The sequence below is a fragment of the Schistocerca nitens genome, chromosome 7, assembly GCF_023898315.1.
Source record: "Schistocerca nitens isolate TAMUIC-IGC-003100 chromosome 7, iqSchNite1.1, whole genome shotgun sequence".
In the NCBI taxonomy this organism is placed as follows: Eukaryota; Metazoa; Arthropoda; class Insecta; order Orthoptera; family Acrididae; genus Schistocerca; species Schistocerca nitens.
Window position 1 is genome coordinate 207,248,666 of NC_064620.1, and position 18,428 is coordinate 207,267,093.

Below are 18,428 nucleotides of genomic sequence, written 5' to 3' on the forward strand. Positions count from 1 at the left end.
ATCCTTCCCTTTCCTATCCTAGTTCTTATAAAATGGTAAAAATATATACAGTGCGTGTGCACTTTACGTCATTTGTTAATATGTTTTGTACGCATTGCGTATACATTTCGTCATTGCTTGATATGTTCTGTACTACAGTGTGTATACACTTTATGTCATTTGTTATATGTTCTGTAATACAGTGTGTATGCACTTTATGTCATTTGTTAATATGTTTTGTACTCATTGCGTATACATGTTGTCATTGCTTAATAAGTTCTCCTGCTTTGAATGATCACTTTTGAATAATGCATAAAAATGGTTTGTAACTGGCCAATGAGTGCCAATGTTCACTGTAATCAGATAACTTATGAATAATATTCGCTAATACTCCATACATAGTACAGAAATATTTAGTAACTAGGCAATGAATGCTACCAATTACTCAAATTTGACAAATTGGAACAAGACATTTGGTCAGGTGAATACAGGGTTATAAATACAAAATCAAATAGGGGTAATGCAGGAGTAGGTTTAATAATGAAAAAAAATAGGAGTGCGGGTTAGCTACTACAAACAGCATAGTGAACGCATTATTGTGGCCAAGATAGACACAAAGCCCTTGCCTACTACACTAGTACAAGTTTATATGCCAACTAGCTCTGCAGATGATGAAGAAATTGATGAAATGTATGACGAGATAAAAGAAATTATTCAGGTAGTGAAGGGAGACGAAACTTTAATAGTCATGGGTGACTGGAATTCGTCAGTAGGAAAAGGGAGAGAAGGAAACATAGTAGGTGAATATGGATTGGGGGGAAGAAATGAAAGAGGAAGCCGCCTTGTAGAATTTTGCACAGAGCATAAATTAATCATAACTAACACTTGGTTCAAGAATCATAAAAGAAGGTTGTATACCTGGAAGAATCCTGGAGATACTAAAAGGTATCAGATAGATTATATAATGGTAAGACAGAGATTTAGGAACCAGGTTTTAAATTGTAAGACATTTCCAGGGGCAGATGTGGATTCTGACCACAATCTATTGGTTATGAACTGCAGATTGAAACTGAAGAAACTGCAAAAAGGTGGGAATTTAAGGAGATGGGACCTGGATAAACTGAAAGAACCAGATGTTGTAGAGAGTGTCAGGGAGAGCATAAGGGAAAAATTGAGAGGAATGGGGGAAAGAAGTACAGTAGAAGAAAAATGGGTGGCTCTGAGGGATGAAGTAGTGAAGGCAGCAGACGATCAAGTAGGTAAAAAGACGAGGGCTAATAGAAATCCTTGGGTAGCAGAAGAAATATTGAATTTAATTCATGAAAGGAGAAAATATAAAAATGCACTAAATGAAGCAGGCAAAAAGGAATACAAACGTCTCAAAAATGAGATCGACAGGAAGTGCAAAATGGCTAAGCAGGGATGGCTAGAGGACAAATGTAAGGATGTAGAGGCTTGTCTCACTAGGGGTAAGATAGATACTGCCTACAGGAAAATTAAAGAGACCTTTGGAGAGAAGAGAACCACATGTATGAATATCAAGAGCTCAGATGGCAACCCAGTTCTAAGCAAAGAAGGGAAGGCACAAAGGTGGAAGGAGTATATACAGGGTTTATTCAAGGGCGATGTACTTGAGGACAATATTATGGAAATGGAAGCGGATGTAGATGTAGATGAAATGGGAGATAAGATACTGCGTAAAGAGTTTGACGGAGCACTGAAAGACCTGAGTCGAAACAAGGCCCCGGGAGTAGACAACATTCCATTAGAACTACTGATGGCCTTGGGAGAGCCAGTCATGACAAAACTCTACCATCTGGTGAGCAAGATGTATGAGACAGGCGAAATACCCACAGACTTCAAGAAGAATATAATAATTCCAATCCCAAAGAAAGCAGGTGTTGACAGATGTGAAACTTACCGAACTATCAGTTTAATAAGTCACAGCTGCAAAATACTAACGCGAATTCTTTACAGACGATTGGAAAAACTGGTAGAAGCGGACCTCGGGGAAGATCAGTTTGGATTCCGTAGAAATGTTGGAACACGTGAGGCAATACTAACCTTACGACTTATCTTAGAAGAAAGATTAAGAAAAGGCAAACCTACGTTTCTAGCATTTGTAGACTTAGAGAAAGCTTTTGACAACGTTAACTGGAATAGTCTCTTTCAAATTCTGAAGGTGGCAGGGGTAAAATACAAGGAGCGAAAGGCTATTTACAATTTGTACAGAAAGCAGATGGCAGTTATAAGAGTCGAGGGGCATGAAGGGGAAGCATTGGTTGGGAAAGGAGTGAGACAGGGTTGTAGCCTCTCCCCGATGTTATTCAATCTGTATATTGAGCAAGCAGTAAAGGAAACAAAAGAAAAATTCGGAGTAGGTATTAAAATTCATGGAGAAGAAGTAAAAACTTTGAGGTTCGCCGATGACACTGTAATTATGTCAGAGACAGCAAAGGACATGGAAGAGCAGTTGAACGGAATGGACAGTGTCTTGAAAGGAGGATATAAGATGAACATCAACAAAAGCAAAACGAGGATAATGGAATGTAGTCAAATTAAATCGGAGGATGCTGAGGGAATTAGATTAGGAAATGAGACAAAGTAGTAAATGAGTTTTGCTATTTAGGGAGTAAAATAAATAATGATGGTCGAAGTAGAGAGGATATAAAATGTAGACTGGCAATGGCAAGGAAATCGTTTCTGAAGAAGAGAAATTTGTTAACATCGAGTATAGATTTAAGTGTCAGGAAGTCGTTTCTGAAAGTATTTGTATGGAGTGTAGCCATGTATGGAAGTGAAACATGGACGATAAATAGTTTGGACAAGAAGAGAATAGAAGCTTTCGAAATGTGGTGCTACAGAAGAATGCTGAAGATAAGGTGGGTAGATCACGTAACTAATGAGGAGATATTGAATAGGATTGGGGAGAAGAGAAGTTTGTGGCACAACTTGACTAGAAGAAGGGATTGGTTGGTAGGACATATTTTGAGGCATCAAGGGATCACAAATTTAGCATTGGAGGGCAGCGTGGAGGGTAAAAATCGTAGAGGGAGACCAAGAGATCAATACATTAAGCAGATTCAGAATGATGTAGGTTGCAGTAGGTACTGGGAGATGAAGAAGCTAGCACAGAATAGAGTAGCATGGAGAGCTGCATCAAACCAGTCTGAGGACTGAAGACCACAACAACAACATAATAAGTTCTGTACTACAGTGTGTATGCATTTTATGTCATTTGTTAATATGTTTTGTACTCATTGCGTATACATTTTGTCATTGCTTGATATGTTCTGTACTCAGAGCATGTGCACTATATTTCATTTCAGCCTTTTGCACTTATATATATGTATATATTATGTGACTGTAAACTTTGTTAATTAAGAAAAATTTGTTGCTCATGGCAAGTCCAATTGACTGACCATCGCTGCCAAATTTTTGCCCCACCCCCCTCCCTGGAGGGTTATGTAAGAGGTCCGAGCAGATGTAATCTTATGTAAGAGGTATGTAAGAGGTCCGAGCAGATGTAATTATATGTAAGAGGTCCGAGCAGATGTAATTTCGATGTATTGCTCATGCGCTGCCTGCAATATGCAAGGTATAAGAGAATCGCTGACCAGAGCGCAATGTTGACTGAGTACGAACTGTGTAGCTGTAGCAGTAAGTTGTTGCTTGTCTGCGCTAGTCTGCAGTCTGCTCTGGTCTGGAATAGTGTATCGTGTTGGCTGGGCCGGTCGCGGTGCAGCGATGCCAGAGCCTGAGTATTATTGTATAAGGTAAAAAGCAGCCTCGCGCATATCTAGTAATGTATCTGAACTCCCATGTAAATGTTTTAAAAATGTCCTAATAATAATCTTTGTCATATAAAGTAATTTTTTTTGCAAGCATTCATTTCAATTTAAAGAATTTACTAATTTCTCCAATCCATGATCATTCCGATTGTTGCAAAAGAAAAATCAGTTGCTTCCTTTCTTAAATGACAAGTCTATCGGCCAGCATTGCACAGAGCTGTGCCGGAAAAATGTATTGTAAGAGCAGATATTTGGCGACTTTATTGAGGTAAGAATTTTTCCTTTTTTATTCAGAATGATCTTACAGGGCTGTGACGCAGCACTGCTGTCGTCCTAAATTTACCAGGTTACTGCATTTATTTTTTTTATTACGAGGTTTAGGAATTTTTCTGTTTCGAGCTTACATTAAATGAGAAAAGAATTTTGTGGGTACATTAAATGGGAAACAAATTTTGTGTGGAGATTAAATGTGAATGAATTCCTGTAGGGAGGTTATAAATGGGAACCAATTTTGTTCTGAGGTTACACAAAAAAAAAAATAAAAAAAAATTAAAATTTTAATCATATTCTTCTTATTATTGTTTATACTATTTTGTGGGGAGGTTACAAGTTAGAGCATGACCTAGCTCCCTCATAGTAAATGTGGCATTGTAGCGCTCACGACTGTGAGAAGAGAAGGGTATCGCCCAAGCCTCCTCCATCCGTTTGTGACGGAGGAAGGCTGGGTGATAGTGGGAGGTGTTCGCAATCTCCGCAAAATGGCGGCCGAAGGTGTTGGTGATAGCTGTAGGTTCCCATATGACGTCGTTTGCTATTGTCAGGCCGGAAATTTGGGAATGGATCTTGGTCCCAGAGAGCCGCCGGATGTTGACTCACTCAACGGATGAGGGAGTGAAACTGTTAAAAGAAGTAGTGAATGAAATCCAGCTAGGTTTTTTGCTATCCCGAAGATCGCAACTTCACTGTGCGCGCAACTCTTTATAATGAACGCAGTTTGCTATCGCAGGATGACGGTTAAAATACGGAGAGCAGTCTCCGCGCGCGTGTTACGTTTCAGCAGGCCTTGGTCCACCAAGGGACCGGGACGCGGCGTGGTAAAGAGGAAGTGGGAGGAATGGAACGTTCTGAGGCGGCTAGGATAACGTTTGTGAGATATGCTACCTGGTCATCACAACTGGGAAAATGAAGTTCGTCGAAAGATTCCAGGGGTAACGAAAGCCTCCAGTCGGCCTTAGTAAGCCGCCATTTGCGTATGTGCATAAGTAGGGTGGGAGTGAGAAAACGGAGAGCAACACAGGAAGTGGTCGCTCGTGTATGTATCAGAGAGAACTGACCACTCGGCATTAAGCCGTGGAGCCATTAAGTTAGTAGACCTGTATGGCGCCAGTAGCTCAAGGGTAGTATCGGCTTTCCCTATTGTTGCCCTGTTGCCAATATCTATGAAGAAGAGTTGGTATCTATCCGTTGTGTCTTCATAATCTCTTTGCTACACAAGGAGGGCCTGCGCAGAGTAAAGATACCAGAGTACTTCACTGGGGTCAGTGTCGACTACAAGCAGGCTGACATCCCGTCTCTTGGTTGGCAACATTCGTGACTGATGACCGCTCGTGGCCCGGCTGCCCCCTTCTACCTGGCTCTCATCGGCACCACTCAGTAACCGCCGCGACGCACCGTGGATACATAGAGCTGCTTGCTGGTAAAGGGGAGTAACATTCTTTAATCCTCGTGGCGATTGGTGTCATTGTCTACTCGACCTCTTAATAATTTTCTGGTTTGTACCCGACCCTCAGAATTTTACTCGGTCGGTTCTTGGGTCGTAAATATAGACCGCAGTACTGTAGTAGACACTAGTCGTCGTTTGAAACTTTGTTCTGACATTATATTGCCCTTTCCTTCTAGTTTATACCCGATGATTAATGTTTTAATGGATCAGCTCCTGGTCAGAAATACAGTCGGAGCAATTGTACCAAAGCACAGGTAGCCGTTAAACAAACAGGCGTTTTGTGGTTAGATTTAGGTGTTAAACGGTTGAATTCCTTGATTGTAATTGCATTTGAGATAATCTAAACTACCTGTAGTACCGAGCTGTGCGTTTCTGTCTTTGAAAGACCGTTTCTGGTGTATTTTTAGCTGGATCTTGTGGTTCCGCAGAGTGAGTTCTCTTGTAATAAATGCTTATACGTAATGTTTTAAAAGGTTCCTTCAGAGCGCCCTTCATAATTGAGAAGCAATTTAACTTTTAACGTATTAACAGCCAATTGTCACCCAGGGCTTTAGTCAGAGTAAGTGTCAAAAGGCAGTGCAGAAGGATTGGTCCATTTGGGAACAGGTTTGGTGGAATCTGAAAATAACGTGGGTGCTCGTGTGTTAAAGCTGAGAAGGTCAAGTTGACTGAGAAGATCAGCTCAAAGGGAATCTCTCAGACAGGTTCCGGGAGAACCCCAAAGGCGATGGTGCGCATTAGTCACCAAGCAGCAGACAGGGGTGAGGTATGTGCCCAGTAAGCTGTAGGTCTGCCTTGGTGACATCAAGTGACAGAGGGATATAAACAGTACAAAGAGAAAAGCTTAAGTGAGGATGAAAAGGCGAACTGCAACAACTTCAAGGCAGGTGGTCATGGAGATGTGTTGACTATGAACGTCATCCCATCCGTGTAGCACAACTCCCCCTGAGATGGAATGTGTGCTCGGGGAAAACCTCAAAACCGACTGGGAAGAAATGCGAGAGCTCAAAGCGGATGTGAGGAAGCAATTTCGTTTCCTGGAGGCAGAGAACAAGTGCACTCTTACTCTAAGGGCAGCCGCAAATTCCCTTTGTCTGATCGAAGGCCACAGAAGTTTCATTGAAGGAGAGTCATAATGAGGAAAGGGGAGGAGGGGAAAACGAAGTAATTTCACCTCGGTGGCTGCCGAGTGCCAGCCTTCAAAGAATCGCTGCTACAGGCTGAATGATCTCGCTCATGAGATGTACATAGATCGGCATTCTCCCTATGTCGGTCTTCAGGGTCCAGGTCAGAAAAATGGCTGGCGGTGGGCACCGGCTTCACGGAGGTCAGCCAGAGAGGGTATCACGTGGCAACACCATTGAAGAGGATCTTCGAGTCAGCGAAGGAGAAGACCGTTTGCCTTTGTTAAACTTTTTGAAGCCTTTCATTCCAGTTGGGAAAGGAAGACTCAGATGTTTGTTGGCTGGAGGGACATAGGAAGTCTTTGTGGGAGTATACCTTCTATCCTTTCTGGCCTGTAGTTGTACATCACGTGACTTCGCCCCGTGAGGCAAAAATTTGGTGGCTTGTTGCACAACCGGACGAGAAGACGTTGATGCTACCGTGACACTGCGAGATTTCACAACCATAGTGCTGAATTTGAGGTCGCTTGCCTGCGTGGTCATGTCCTTTGTGGACCGAGATGTAGCAAGAACAGTATTTCATGTAATTACAATGAAATGAACACCCTTAGCTGCTTACAGGCATTGACATACGTCAATGGGGACAGATGAAAATGTGTGCCCCGACCGGGACTCGAATCCGGGATCTCCTGCTTACATGGCAGACGCTCTATCCATCTGAGCCACATAGGGCACAGAGGATAGCGCGACTGCAGGGATTTATCTCTGGCACGCCTCCAGCAAACCCACATCCTCAACGTATTGTCCCGCTCTACATTCATAGTGCCCCCGTCCATTTTACTCATTTCTCGCGGCGCGTTGCCGATTCCCGTAAGAGTTCGGGACTGTTTTTGCATTCGCACAGAAGAAGATGGTCAAGTGGCCGGTGAGCCTTAACTATATATATACTAAGATGGTATCTGTTCTTTCGAACATGTCCGAAAGAACAGGTACCATCTTGGTATTGTAAGTAGGCTGTTTAGGTTTTTTTTTTGGTAACGCCACCTCTGTATGAAAATCACTGGCTGTGCTGTGTGCAGTCTTTGGCTGCTTTGCATTGTTGTAATACTCGCCATTGTAGTGTTAGGCAGCTGGCTGTGAACAGCGCATAGTGTTGCGCAGTTGGAGGTGAGGCGCCAGCAGTGGTGGATGTGGGGAGAGAGATGGCGGAGTTTTGTAACTTGTCATGAACTGCTATATATATTATGACTATTAAGGTAAATACATTGTTTGTTCTCTATTAATATCTTTCATGTGCTAACTATTCCTATCAGTAGTTAGTGCCTTCTGTAGTTTGAATCTTTTATTTAGCTGGCAGTAGTGGCGCTCACTGTATTGCAGTAGTTCGAGTAATGAATATTTTTGTGAGGTAAGTGATTTGTGAAAGGTATAGTTTAATGTTACTCAGGGCCATTCTTTTGTATGGATTTTTGAAAGTCAGATTGCGTTGCGCTAAAAATATTGTGTGTCAGTTTAAACACAGTCACACGTATATAATTTTTCAAAGGGGACGTTACATATGGCGACCCTGCCAGGATACCTCACTGGAATCTTCTGATTTTTTTCTTGTAGTTTGTGTAATTAGTGTACATTTTGTTTATTGCTAGCGCGTAATTGTAGAGAGAATCTCCTTTGTAGTTGCAGTCTTTCATTGTTGTACAGTAAAACAGGTGTGGCACGCAAGTAGATTTGCACCAAGTATTTTGCTGCTGCAATTAACTAGATATTATTTTCAGTGTTATGTTAATGTGTTCTCTTATTTTTGCTCTTCAAATTGTGCTTTTCTGTGTTGTCGTGTGAAATATTGTGACAATAATGGAGTGTGAAAAACGTAATACTAGGCTCCAAAGTAAACTGAGAAATGACAGTGAAGACAAAAGCAGTGTGTTAGCGCCGCAGAGTAATGAATTAACTAATGTTCAAAGTAGTAATTTGGTAATTGTGCATAGGGAAATGGAGCGGGTGGCAAACAATGGCATGGACAGTGAAACAATTAGTGAAGAGGGAAGCATTATCGATCGATCGGTCGGCAACAGCTCGCCTCAGGAATCGGGAATGACAGAACACAATATTGCAAATACTGTAGATTCAGGTTTTGCGTCCTCACCCTTTCCTCAAATAAGTCAAGACACATTTTCTGCTTTTCAAACTGCGAATATTGCCGGTTCAAATGCATTGCCGAATAGCACTGAGGAACATGTTTCAGACACCAGTGCATTGTTATTACAATTAATGCAACAAATGGGACAAAAGCTTCAAAAGTTAGACACAATGGAACAAAATGAGAGACAAACACAGCAAAAGCTTCAAAAGTTAGACACAATTGAACAAAATCTTCAAAAGTTAGACACAATGGAACAAAATCAGAGACAAACACAGCAGAAGTTAGACACAATGGAACTACATCAGAGACAAACACAGCAACAGCTTCAAAAGTTAGACTCATTGGAGCAAACTCTTGAACAAACACGTGAGGATTTAACTACTGAGTTACATCACATTGAATCGAAATGTCAAAAAGTCTGTAACGACGTAAAAACCCAAATTTGTGAGCAATTCCAACCTATTTTTTCGCGTCATGAAAATGCACTACAGAATCACGAAGCAGCCATAAAAGAACTGCAAACTATTGTTCATGAAAATCATGAGACCTTGCAAGCTAAATTTGACTCAGTGGCATCTACCGATTCGGTTAAGCAACTTGCAAAAACTCAGGAAAACTTAAAGGACACAGTAGATACTCTGAAACTTGGTTCAGAAAAACACACTGAGGAAATAAGTACACTATCGGACAAAGTAGCCGAACTTTCAGATCAGTTCACTAACTTATCTACAAAGGTAGATGATGATCTGAATGACACAACACCTGTAGCCTTCACTGACACGGAAGAGTATGAAGAAATTAGAAAATTCAAACAAAATCAAAATCAAATCAATACACAGTACAAAAGAGAAATCCGGGAAGTACAAGATCATTTGGCACAAGTAATACAGGAATTACATATTTCAGAGGACACTCGCGCTCCAGTACGGGAACAGGGACATAGAAATACGGAACAGACACAAAATAACAACACAGGGCACTTCGGAAATTATGAAAGAAATTGGCAAGGTACATCGAATTTTGAGGTGGAACCGCCGAAACGACGTAACAATGACCGACATGCGACTTGCCGACATGATGATTTTGACTATAAGCTGTTCATTACTACACGTAAATTCAAGACATTCAAGAATTCTGGCAACGACATTCATCCACAAGCATGGCTCCATCAATTCTCTCATTGTTTTCCTCCCAACTGGTCGTTAGAACACAGATTAGAATTTATGTGTGGCTACTTAGGGAATGAACCAGCTGTAAGAATGCGATCGGTCATTCACGATTGCCACAGTGAAGGAGAATTTTACCATGCCTTCCTCTCAGCAAATTGGTCTCAAGCCACACAAGACTGAGTAAAACATGGCATCATAATGATAAAACATTTCGAACAATCTGAATTCTCCAGTCTTGTGAAATATTTTGAAGACATGTTGCACAAGAATCAGTACCTGTCAAACCCATACAGCCCCTCTGAACTCATCCGCATTTGCTTAATCAAATTACCTGAACATTTACGACGTATTATTTTAGCAGGACGTTGCAAAGAAGACATTGAGGCTTTTCAGGGACTGTTACAAGAACTGGAAATTGACACTGACAATCGGGGAACGCGGGAACAGGAGCACAACAATTACAGGTCACATCTGTCACAATTCCGCGATGACAGAAATAATACACGACAAGGCTATTCTTATAACGTAAATCGTGACCAAAACAGACACCACCCGTATGACAACCGTTGCCAGAGTAGTAATAATTACAGGGAAAGATCACCTCTCCGCGGTAATGACTATTACAGAGACAATCAGAGAAACAGACAATATGGGAACCAAAATAATTGTTATTACGGGAGACAGAATAACTTTAGACGCAACGGTCCAGCTTGCAGTTACGATTCAGGGAGAAATTCTCCACCACTTAACCGACAAGAAAGAAACTACAGGAACTACCAACATGACGACAGACGATGTGATCGTAACGACAGACCTGAATTGCATCAGAACTGGCGGGATTTAAACAGGGCAGGGCCCTTTCGTCACGGTGAATTTGTAGAAGTTAGGTCTCCAAATCCCAATAACGACGCGCGCCAACAAAGAGACAATAGGCAATGACTCATACTGCAGGCAGCCACAAAAAACACGTATGAAACTAACGACGCAGCTGCCGTAGCTAATAATTACGTAAAAATGGAAGACATTAGGGACATCTTACTCCAAGAACACGACGTAAAACATAACAACATTGCATACCCTGTGATTCACATTACAGTAAATGACGTAAAATTTACGGCAGTACTTGACTCTGGCAGTCCCATTTCAGTAATTAGTGAAACAGCCTTTAGCAAATGCAACAAATCGAACGATTGCCCCACACTTCCGTTACGTAAGATTAAATTACAAGGTGCAATCTTTGGAAAAAGTGTAGATGTACGCCAACAAACCAACTTAGAATTTTTTTGTCAAAGCCACAGTTTCTCTATGAACTTTCTTATTGTTCCATTATTGTCGACGGAAATTATATTGGGAGTAGACTTTTTGAATGAATACAAAGCAATCTTAAACTTTCATGATGCTGAAATAAGTTTAGAGAAAGAAGGTAAGTCAATAGCTTTGAAATTTGAAGATTGGCTCTCAAACCATGACGAGGAAATTAATCGGCTTTACCTTCTGTTAGACAACAGTTCGGAATTTTCTACGGAACTAGACACTACCAATCACTCTGCAAGTACTGACAGGGATGATATCGACGGCATATTTGAAACTAATGAGTTAATTCAGAATAAAATTCAAACAATTGAGAATTGTAATGACACTGATAGGCAGGAACTTTTTAAGATTTTACAAGCACATTCCACAGATTTTACTCACAAAACAGGAACAATCAAGGGATTTCAATACCAATTTCGTGTTTGTGAGCATACTAAATTTTGTGTTACGCCATATGTAATTCCAGCACATTATAGGGACCGTGTTAGAACAGAAATACAATCTATGCTTGACGAGGGCATTATTGAGCCTGCAGTAAGCTCATACAACAATCCATTACATGTTGTTGAGAAGAAAAATGGATCGATCAGGCTTGTCTTAGATTCGAGACAAATCAATACTATCATCATTCCTGAAACAGACAGGCCGCAAACGTTAGAAGAGCTTCTTCAAAATTTTAATGGTGTAAAAAAGTTGTCTTCCATTGATCTCAGATCCAGCTTTTATCAGATCGAACTTCATCCAGAATGTAGAAAATACACAGCTTTCCTTTGTTTCGGCGTTTGTTATCAGTTTCGGAAACTCCCCTTTGGTTTGAACATTTCTTCAGCAGCATTCATTCGCGGGCTAAATTCCATATTACCTGAGTTCTTAAAACTTCACATCACCTTATATGTGGACGATATTCTAATAGCAGAAGCTTCATGGGAACAACATAATCGCATCCTCAACAGTTTGTTACGCATTTTTGCAGATTCTGGAATTACAGTTAACTTGGAAAAGTCTGAATTCGGTAGGTCAAAGGTGAGGTTTTTGGGACATATTATTTCTTCTGAAGGCATTCAGCCGGATCCTGAAAAGTTAGAAGCAATCAGAGCCATTCCAGTTCCATCCACAAAAAGACAAGTCCGTAGTTTTCTAGGTCTCGTAAATTTTTACCGTCGTTTTCTGAATATGCAAATCCTTGTTACACCAAAACTTTGTTCTCTCACTGGAAAAAATACTATTTGGAACTGGGACGAACAAGCACAGTTGGAATTCAATTCATTGAAAGAATCGCTACTTAACGCACCAATACTAGCTCATCCAGATCTGTCACAAGATTTCTGCCTTAGCACGGATTCTTCTAAAGTCTGACTTGTTGACCATTTATTTCAAGAAACCACAGAAAATGACACTACTGTTCAGAAAACCATTGCTTTTGCTAGCCGAGTGCTAACAAAATCTGAAAAAAATTGTTCCGTTACTGAATTAGAAGCTTTAGCTATCGTTTGGGCATTTAACAAATTCTGTTTCTTTCTTTCTGGTAAGCACGTAAAAGTATACAGTGATCATCGTGCATTACAATTTCTTATGTCTTCAAAATGAAATCATGACAGGTTAAAACGTTGGGTATTGTTTCTGCAAGAATTCCGCTTCACAATAGTCTACATTCCCGGCAAGGAGAACATTGTTGCGGACGCGCTGTCACGCGCACCGGCTGGGCTTGAGAAAAGTAACACAGAAGGCAACATTGAGAAAAATTTCAGTATTCTTTACATTCAGAAAGTCGCCTTTGAAAACTTCATCACCACATCTTTAAAGGACATTGCTAATGAACAAGATAAAGATCCGATTTGGAAAGACATCAAAAGTAAATGGCATGAAAAGACACACACTCAGATTCGGCATTATTACCTGGTTAGAAACAACATACTCTTCAAACGCTGCACTGTTGATGACAAGCTATGGGTACTTTGCATTCCAGACGATTTTGTTAATAAGCTCATTTGGTACATTCATTTCAGCTACGCACATTTTGGCCCACGAAAATGTTATCATATTCTTCGAACGACTTGTTATTTTAACAATATGGAAAAGAGAATTCGAAGAGTCTTGTCTATTTATAAACTTTGTCAAAAGGCGAAACCATCTACTATCTCCCATCGTGCTCCGCTGTTTCCTATCATTCCTTCCAAATTAAAAGAATTTGCTGCTGTTGATCTCTTGGGACCGCTTGTCAGAACATCTAATGGATTTTCGTACGTTCTAGTCGCTGTTGAACTTACTTCAAAATTTGTTTCTTTCATACCGTTACGTAAAGCCACTGGACGGTCTGTATCCAACGCCTTTGTTAAAAATTTCTTACGTGAAGTTGGACACTTTAGTAAAGTCATTTCAGATAACGGACCGCAATTCAGATCTGCTGTTTGGTCACGCATGCTTCGCAACCATAAAATCAAACCTGTTTTTATTTCATTGTACTCACCACATTGTAACCCCTCCGAACGGATTATGAAAGAACTCAATAAGCTTTGCAGACTTTATTGTCACAGAAAGCATCAGCATTGGGACAGATATTTACACTTATTTCAAAACGTGCTGAATGAAATGCCTCATGATTCCACTGCTTTACCACCTACTCTTGTACTGAAGAATGAAGAACCACCGAACAGAATCAGAGAGCTTGTACCTTTCCCGAATACACGTAAACTTCGACACAAAGACATAATTGATTTGGCTCTTAAAAATATAAAATCTGCAGCAGACAAAAGGAGAAAACTACACGGTAAAGCAAATGCAAAGAAATTGTATATTGGTCAGAAAGTTCTCATTAAAGTTCATTCATTGTCACATAAGAAGAAACACTTGAGTCACAAATTCTTTCTAGTTTACAATGGACCTTACAGAATCCGACGTATACCACATGATAATTGCGTTGAAGTTGAAATTCTGCGTACTAGGAAGAGTAAAGGTTTACACCACATTTCACATGTAAAACCGTTTATTGAGAGATGATCTGCTTTTTAACTTAGTCTTTGCCATAAAATTTTTCACTTTACATTACTAGTATGCTTGTCAGATTTAGAATCTGTTAACATGCAACAATGTTTGAAGTTAAATATCCAGTCAAGAACCAAGAGAATTTATTGAAACAGAAATTACGAATGCATTGTTATAGTGAACAGACGTCACAGTGTTATTGTGTGTGTACATTCTTGCTTGTTAGTTCCACTACCACGTATCGACTATAAGGATCACATACTTAGAACATATGCCGGCAACGCTAATGAGATATTCATGCAACACTTTGGTTTACTAAAAAAAAAAAAATTCTGGATTTAAAGTACTTTCTGTGAGATACCAGAGGACACAGTGGTTAGTTTATATGACAGCTACACGATGTTATCACGACGCTACTAATGAGTGACAATTTACAATGTTGCTTTTGCAGTGTATCTGTTTTATATCTGCACAATTTTTCTGAATTCTTCTGGAAAGTAAAACATGTTTTAGTATTTAACTATTGTGGTATAGCTACAATGAGACAGCCTTTTCCGTGGCACAACAATACATCACAGCACAGTACTTTCTTCATCACAACAATAAGCATAATAACTAAGATATCTATACGCAAAGCATTTCACTTTTGTTTATCATAAGGTAAGTACATTGACGTCTGCAGAACTTAGCTTTCGGAGGACGATAACTACGAGACTTCCACAGAGATTATCTTACAACATGACGCACAGTTTAGCGCGACAGGACACGTATTTGAGTGATTAATTTTGTACTTAAAACATTTATTTTTAAAGATTTTTGAATTGCAAAGAAAGTTTTCCGTGATACATTTCATTCCATTGCTGTAATCTGTAACACCTGAGGGTATAATTACATTAATCCTCAGGGGGGTACACGCCTACTTTGTGTACCATGTGTTTGGCAAGCACAAGGAGCCCTTGCTAATATGGTATTTGCTAATACAACTTTACACATCGGTACCATATTTCTCTAACACATAAATTACACAGCTATCTGATTATTTAACAAAGAAACAAACATTTTTTTACTACATTAGTGACAGATGTTTACGTAATTACACAGTTGGGTAATTTCACACTTATGAAATTGTATTTTGACTGTACTTTGTGAACTGTTCATATTTTTTTGGAACCATTGTGATACTATGAGAGCTTTGAAAGATGTATTTGGTAAGGGAGCATGATTTTAAAGTACGTTTGAGGTAGATAACACTTTTGAAATGAGCAGAGAATTCTTTTTAGGTTTTGAAATTATTGGAGGAAGCTACGACGATTTTGAGAGTTGACTGAGGTGTTGTGATGTTATTTTTACGATGACGATGTGTATTATGCTGCTGAGGTATGTTTATGGTCAAGAAGCTGATGCTATATGAGGAATTTGATTATGCTACATATTTCATATAATGAAATATTAAAGAAGCGTCGACGAATATATATATGTGTAACAAGGTAAGGAGTAATGAGTAGCCGTTAGGGACACTGACTTGTGAAAAAGGATGTTGGAAACCAAGAATCGTACTTTAAGAGGTAGGAAATGTGTGTAAATGCGTAAATGTATCACAATGCTGGCTAAAATTTTTTGGATGCTGTTATATTTATAGGATTTTGTTTCTACAGATTTGTAACCCAAATTCTTGACCTGTGAAATATATTTATATGAGACTGTCACTGTAGCAGAAACTGGTGTCGTAAATATTTCGGTAAGAAAGTTCAGTGACCACCTGCACGTAATGCGTCGTGGGCACCCAGGTGAGCGGCCAGGTGTGTCAGACGCCTGGAGAAAAAGCCATTATTGCGAGCCCGTTTCAGTGGCACAGGTAGAAAAAAAAAGGGAGGCCATTATCCTCACTATTGACGTTCCTTTGTAGAAAGCATTGTAAATACGACACGCTAATAATAACTTGGAAACATTCTTACATCTGCACACCTGATTAGGACAAGTGTATATCTACGAGAGTTGAGAGAATGTCTACTAACTTATGAAATGTCACATGACTATTGAATGATATTTTTATGCTTTGGTTTGCGTAATTGCTTATTTCATTTGATATCTGGTTTCCAGCTGCCTTGCAGCATTGGTTTGATAAAATAAAATTAAATGCATTTGCTAATGTGAACACTTTCTGTCAACAGATCTATTAAATAATTACTTTATGATCCACATTCTTCGAAAAAGGAGCCCTTGGAATGGAAAGAACAATAAGAAGGGACTAGTAACAGGAACTGTATACATAATTTTCTTTTCAACTACTTGGTAATTTTTTTGGTAGAGTAAGTTATCGTGATGCATCACTCTAGTGTTAAGATGTGACATAGGTATTAGACATGGCTATTTTTAGTGTAATATTTTTTCTGCTTGAACTTTGTCATATTTAGGCATACGTTATTTCATTTTTTTTGCTGCTGTTTGCCAGGCATAGTGCTACTGAATTTTAATTTGTCTTACTCTGTTAAGCCAGTTTTACTACTGATTTATTTTTCTTGTTTGCTGCTCATTGCCTTATATTAGTTGCAATTTATGCTGCTTGCTTTGCCTTTTGTATTTTTTATCATTGCTGTTTGTGTTAATTGTTTTGTGCTGCTGCATTGCCTCGTTCCTTAGTTTAGCATCTGAGCTCAGTAGATTTAAGTTAGCTTAAGAGGGGGTAGACTATATAAGAGACTGCGTTGCGATGAATTGGAAGAAATGCATTGAGAAGTTATACAAAAAAAAGTACAGAAAGCAGGTATAGATAGGACTTTTTGGAAATAATGAAGAACGAAGGGAGATCTCCGAGAAGTAAAGAAAGTTTTGTTTGCAAAATACTGCAGTAAAACAAACCCTGTCCTTTCCTTGTGTTATCCCACTATGTGTTTGTATACCCTTGGGTAGTTGTGTTTTTCCTATCTTAATGTGTTAAGCTAATAGGAGCTATGTTGTAGAATTTTTCTGATAATGTGTTATTTTCTTTGTAAAGATGTTTAGACATTATTTATTCTGTTTTGTTTTAATGCTCATGTGTGAAGTTGATGTTTCGATAGTTATTCTGATCTTTTATGTATGTACTCATGTCATAATTCCTGTAACACTGACGTATATGTTATTTCGATTCTTTTGTAAAGCCCATATTACTACAAATGTTATCTGTACTGTTATGTTCTTTAATGATGTATTTTGTACCTTTGTAATTGTATTCTTATGTTATAAAATTGTAATTGACACCAGTTCATCATATTATTAACTTGTAAGTTACATTTCACTGCACACGTTTCTGTTGGTCATAGTATATGGACAATATGTGAGAAGTAGGGACTGTTAGTGTTTGCACGTGTGTTAATAATTCAGCAAGGGACTGGATAACAGCATTGCTGGTTCTAAGGACAATTAAAAAAAAACTTAGTGAGTGTACAAGTGGTGGTTTATGGACTTTCTATATTCTCCGCAAGAATCTTCGATGGTGATTGTGCACCTGCACAGTCGCAACGGATGGCTGCTAGCCATCTCTACAAGAACTACAGTGGGTCTGCATCTTTGATGACCCACCAGTACCATTATCTCTACAAGGACTACAGTGGGTCTGCGTCTTTGCTGACTCACCAGTACCATTATTTCTGCAAGGACTGCAGTGGGTCTGCGCCTCTGGTGGCCCACCAATACCGTAATCTCTACCAGGACTACAGTGGGTCTGCTCTGTGATGACCTACCAAACGATATTCTTCAAAACTTCGATTGACTCCGCTGTGGGTTTGCTCTGTTGTGGCCCATTACCTGTCAGCATGTCAAGAGTCAGCACTGTCTTTCCATTGGAAGGACAACGCTACTTCTTCAAGACTGCATGGAAATCCACTACTGCCGTGTGCATTTTCTTTTACTGCTCAGACTTTGAGAAAAACACTGCAATATGATGAATGATCAGGACTGTCTTTATGGACTGTGAGAAAATTTTAGCTTTTGACCAACATTGTATCAATAAGTGTGTGCATTTGATTTCTTTGTTATTGTAATTACGATTATGAAAAATTTTAACAAATATGTATTGGCCACTGCCCAAACCAATTTGTAAAATTTTTTGTGGGGAGCATGGGGGCTATGTAAGTAGGCTGTTTAGGTTTTTTTTTTTTTTTTTTTTGGTAACGCCACCTCTGTATGAAAATCACTGGCTGTGCTGTGTGCAGTCTTTGGCTG